The sequence below is a fragment of the Molossus molossus genome, unplaced genomic scaffold (assembly GCF_014108415.1).
Source record: "Molossus molossus isolate mMolMol1 unplaced genomic scaffold, mMolMol1.p scaffold_m16_p_22, whole genome shotgun sequence".
Taxonomy (NCBI): Eukaryota; Metazoa; Chordata; class Mammalia; order Chiroptera; family Molossidae; genus Molossus; species Molossus molossus.
This window is the reverse complement of record NW_023425358.1, coordinates 13,941,771-13,947,770: the sequence shown is the minus strand read 5'-3', so window position 1 is coordinate 13,947,770 and position 6,000 is coordinate 13,941,771.

The following is a 6,000-nucleotide window of genomic DNA, read 5'->3' as shown; positions in this document are numbered from 1 at the left end:
GTTGCATTTATCTTCAGATAGAGCAGGAGGGAGGGAGGAAGGAAGAGAGAGAGAGAAACATCTATGTGCGAGAGACACATCAACTGGTTGCCACCCATATGACCCCAACCAGGGCCGAGGACAAACTGCAACCGAGGTATGTGCTCTTAGTGGGAACTGACCCCGGGACTCTGGTCCACCACCCGATGCTCTAACCGCTGAGCCAAACAGGCCAGGGCCTGAGGAGATTTTTGAAGAGTGAAAGATATGACCTGGTTTCTACTTGCTGCTTTTGGTAAAACGCAATGAAGAATGATGGCCTGGACCCACCCCACCCCCCAGACACACACAGACACACACGCACACACACACACAGTATCAAGTTGCACATAAGGTTTCTGAGAGTTTCATACCAACAGAGACACTGCCAGTCTGCACTGAAAGGGACAGAAATGGGATGAAATGAAGGAAAACTGTCAGACTTCTGAAATTTCACAGTCGGGAAGTAGGCCGATAGAGGTACAGGTATCACTCACTTCTTGCAAGTTAACCTTATGCCACTTCACTTTTACAAAAGACCTACGTTAGTACCTGTTTTCATTAACAGAGAGAAATTCAAAGAGGATTTTGGAATTTACCAAAAAAAAAAAAAAGATGAGGCATTAGAATGCCCCCTCTAAGGCCCAGGGACCATTGTAGAAGAGGTGAGCATGTGAGATTGTAAGAGCCAGATAAAACAGACACAATGAGCAGAAAAATCTGATACCATCTTACAAGCTAATCCTCCCTTTTGATTGGCCTGGACCCAGTTGCCTTATATCCCTCAAGACTGAGGAATAATTAAAAAAAAAAAAAGGAGGGAATCAAAAAAAGAAACTCCATTTCTTTAATATGACCCTTTCTTCTCTCTATCATTAAACCCTTCAGACATCAGATTCTGGTCACTATCTTAAGAACAAACCTCAGGTCTGTTGACCACAGAAACAATTTCGGTCAAGCTAAAGATAACATCTAGATTTCAGGCCCATGAAAGCAGAACAACCCTACAGAACACCTTCATGAAACCAGACAAACAATGCTATGGCTGACCTCAGGACCTGATTCAATGATCCTGGCCCCAACCAATCAGCAGAGCCCACAACCTCAACTCCTTTATCTACCATGATAAATTATTCTGCCCCATATAACCCATCCCCTGGAAGCCATGAGCATTAGCATGCCAGTCTTTGCGTTAGCTCACCTGTGACTCTGGGCATAGCATCATCTCCTCAACTAATAAACCCTCACTTTCTTGATGAGAAAAAAAAAACAATGAAAATAGCTGTCAGCACAAGGGGTGGACATGAATTTGGGGGGTCTAGAAATCAGACTGCAGTGGGTTGGATAGTGTCCTCCCAAAATGCATGGCCGTCCATGTCTTAGTCCATTCAGGCTGCTCTAACAAAGCATCACAGACGAGGTGGCTTATACGTAACAGCAGTGTATTTCTCATGGTAAGTGGGCTGGAAGTCCAAGATCCTGCTGCCAGCCTGGTAGGTTTCTGATGAAAGCCCTCTTTCGGGTAGCAGATTGCCCTCTTCTCGCTTTGTCCTCACATAGTGGAAGAAGCTAGGGATCTCTCTCGGGCCACTTTCATAAAGGCACTAACCCTGTTCATAAGTGCTAGTGAGGAAGATAGCAGGCGTTTTGCCTAAAAGTTCACCTAACTTAAATCGGGGTTTCTCAAGCTCGGTGCTACTGATATGTTGGGCTGGGTGGTTATGGTTGGGGGCTGTCCTGTGTGTCATCTGAGGTTTAGCAACATCACTACCCACTAGATGCCAACAACCAAAAATGTCTCCAGACTTTACCAAGTGACACCAGGGGTCGGGAAGAGGGGATTACAAAACCATCCCAGTTTAGAACCACTATCTTAGATGTAGGTGTAGAAAGGGTAAGTGCACATTCTGCTGGATGGGGCTTCATTTCACACAGAGGAAACTAAAAGAGTAAAACTTGGGTATGTACAAAGGCACACACATGCCTTCAAGTAAGAAAAAACTAAGGCTGAGTCATAGGTACAAACTGCTCATTGTTGAGGATGGGGCAAATAATTGCTCCTGGAATCAAACTAATACTGTTCTACAGGCTTATTTTAGTTCCTGAACTGAACTTTTTTTTTTTTTTTTCCCTCTTCTGGATTGATTTTCTTAGAGAGAGAGACAGAGACATCGATGAGAGAGAACATCGACTGGCCACCTCCCGCATGCCCCGCACTAGGGATCGGGCCCACAACCTGGGCATGTGCCCTGACTGGGAACTGAACCCGTGACCTCTTGGTGCATGGGATGACACTCAACCACTGAGCCATACCAACCGGGCTGAATTAAACTTATTTTAGTCCCTAATTTACTTAAATAGAATCAAAGATTCTTGGAGTATATAAAACATTTAACGACCATCTACTCCAACTACCCACCTGATTCAGAAACCAATATAACATTACACACACTTTCTACTTAGACACTTCTAGTGATGAGAAAGCTGACCTCACAGGGCTGCCTGGTCCTTTGTTTTGTTTTGCTTAATGGTTTTAAAGCTAGAAATAACTTGCTAAGATTAACATTTTGGACCCAGCCCTGTGTGGCTTAGCTGGTTGAGCATTGTCCCATGTACCAGCCCCGGTCCACGTATATGAGGGAGGCAACTGATTGATGTTTCCCTCTCTCTCTCTAAAAAAAAAAAAAAAAATCAATAAAAATATATTTTTTAAAAAGATTAGAAATTCAGTGTCAGCATGGTATATACTGTGCACATCTATTTGGTCTTCTTAGGAGGCTCCATCTTGAAGAAGCCAGTTTTCTATGACATTCTGGAAATGAGCTGCTGAATCTTTATTGAAAACCTATGTCAATCACCGTCCAGTAAATAAAGATGAGCTCATACCTGCTCACATTCTAAGACGACTTGATTTTTCCATCACTGGTAGTTCTCAAATACCAGCATGCAATTCAAGCCTATATTCATCTCTATCCTCAATCTCCAGGGTTGATTAAACTCCCTGATTTGTTTTCACAAGGGAAATGAAATATTCCCCATGATTCAAAATCTATTCATAGCCACCTAGTCTGCAGGTAATTACTCCCTACCACAAAGCACATGCACCAAGAACAAGGCCATATTGCTTTCAAAAAGAATAAGCAATGTTGTAAAAATTGACAATAAATCAACCCCAGGAATAATTATAAATTCCAGAGTAGTCATCTCTGTTACCTGATGAAAAATAACAAAAATACATGAACTAGTAGACAAATAAAGAATAAGATCCCTCAAGATATTGGAAATTCCCATAAGGGTAAATGTGACGACAATTTTTTATTTTTCTGTAAAGAAGAAAATTGAATATTTCAAGAAAGGAGAACCATCAATTTTAATAAGAAAAGGAAAATGAGGTCCCCAGAATTGGGGAAGCTTTTAGATCTATAGTGGTCCCCCCCCAAAAAAAGCTATTCTTCTTCTTCTCTGTGGCTACCCGGTTTTATCCCCACAGAGCAGCATGCGCTCTGGTGAATGGGGACAAGATAGGTATATGGTTGTCTCTACTCTTAAGAGGAAGTAGACCCAGACAGTCATGTGGGGAGGCTGCTCTTGACATGGGTCAGCTCCATGCGCTCTCTTTTAGGTTAATTTTGGTTCTTCGTGAGACCCCCCAGGCCAAGCAGGGACATGATTTGTATAAACTCCTGAGGACTGACCCCCACTCCTGGCAATGTCAGGAAAGCTTCTCGAAGTCCTGCTACCCCTGGAACGCCCTGGCGTTCAGAGACAGATGGTTCAGAAACAAACCTGAGGGAATGAAAATGCCAAAGAGCACTGCCCTTTCCGGCGCCAGTCCAGCCATGTAAACATCACTTCACCAGCAAACTCCCAGAGGCCAGTGGGCTCTGTAAATCCGCCCGAGGCACAGCCATCCTCTCCAGGGCCTCGACTCTGAGTCACTGCAAACTTTTCAATCCTGCAAACATAAAAAAAAAAAATCCTGTGAACGCGATAAGCAAAGCACCCCCCCTCCCCAAGTCTTATTCTCAGCAGTTAGCCTTTTTCAGAAAGTTGTTACAGCCAGGATTTGAATACGCACATCTCTTCTCTTCTGTTGTCACATGCTACAAGGTGAGCCCGGAACGCTGAACGCCAAGCCCCGAAGAAGAGGCGTGTTGCGCTGGTGATGAGCGACACTGTTCCCTTTAAAATACAGAGACCAAATGATACTCTGCAAGAGTCTTGGCATGGCCTGCCATTGTGACTGGATTTTGGAGAGCTGTGAAAAGAAAAACTCATTGTTAGATATTGGTCCGATTCCTAGAACGCGTGAGACGTTGATGAGGCAAAGAACTATCAACTGATTTTGTAGATTTGCATATTGAAATAAATCCAGATATTTTTCCAGTTTAGGAATTTGTTCATTGGGTATAATGGTGGACATGAATAAAATGAAAATGTATAAATCAAAGGAAGCTTCTCATTACCTATTAGAATAAAATGAAAATGTATAAATCAAAGGAAGCTTCTCATTACCTATTAAAAAAGAAAATATTACCCCGAAGTCTGATAATAGCAACTCTTTACAACTAAAGGAAGTGAATAGAAACTACTCTTAAATCATTTTGTAAACCTTGTTTAGAACAGAAGAATATTTTATTCATTTTAAGTAAGCCAGCTCTCTACTACTTACAAGGTCTAGGAGGAATCCCCGGTTAGTGTTTTATAGAACTGTTTAACAAGTATGGCTGGTCTGATTATCGAGGCTACATTCAAAGAGAGGAACCTAAAGGGAAGGGAGAAGAGGAAGGGCATGTGGGTCTGTAAATTGGAAAAACCTCTGTAGGCTGGGAGTCGGGAGATCGAGATTTCAATGTCAACTCCCCACTAGCCAGCTTCATGATTTAGAGAAAACTACTTAGGTTTTCTGAACCTCAGCTTCCTCATCTAAACTATACAGAGCTCAAATAAAATTCTTTCCTGCTCTTAAATTTAATACAATTAAATTGTACTTTTTTTTTTCAAAACCAATCACAATATTTGGTTTAAATTGACCCTAAACTCACTGAGGGATCTTGAAGTTATCTTTTAATATCTTTGCCTTGTTTCTTCATTTGTAGACTCCTGATTATTTCATAGAGATACTGTGAAAAAGCAAAAGGATATACACACTCAGCTATACAAAACCCAAGGGAGGGAGTAAATTGAATCTACAAATTAACTCCAAGTTTCATTTTATTCTGGGATTTCCTATAATCAAGCCTCAGTTGCTACCCAGTCATAAAAATGGTTTATATCTATTGAATGTTCTTTAATATTTCCTTCTAGGGTTGCCAGATTTACTAAATAAAAATATGGGACACCCGGTTAAATTTGAATTTCAGATAACGAATGAATATATTTTTAAAAATAAGTATTCATGCCCAGCTGGTGTGGCTCAGTGGACTGAGTGTCATCCCATGGCCTGAGAGGTCCCCATCTGATTCTTGGTCAGGGCACATGCCTGGGTTTCCAGCTTGATCCCCAGTAGGGGGCGTGCAGGAAGCAGTGGATTGATGTTTTTCTCTCACATCAATATATCTATCTCTTTCTCTCTAAAATATCAATAAAAAACATATTTTAAAAATAAATAAAAATAGGTATTCACACTATGGCCATTGTGGCTCAGTGGTTAAAGTGTCGGCCCGGGCACCGAAGGGTCATTTGTTCAATTCCCAAAGGCACGTACCTGGGTTGCAAGTTCAATCTAGTCATGGTGAGTGTGGAGGCAACCAATTGATGTGTCTCTTTCACATCAATGTTTCTCTCTCTCTCTTTCTATCTCCCCCTTCCTCCCTTCCTTCCACACTCTCAAAGAAAAAAAAAAAAAGGAAAGAAAGAAGTATTTACAACTATAGAATAGACATACTAAAAATTATTAATCATTTATCTAAAATCCAAATATAACTGGGCACTCAATGTATCTCCGTTTATTTTATCTAGCAACCCTCTATCTATTCTTAC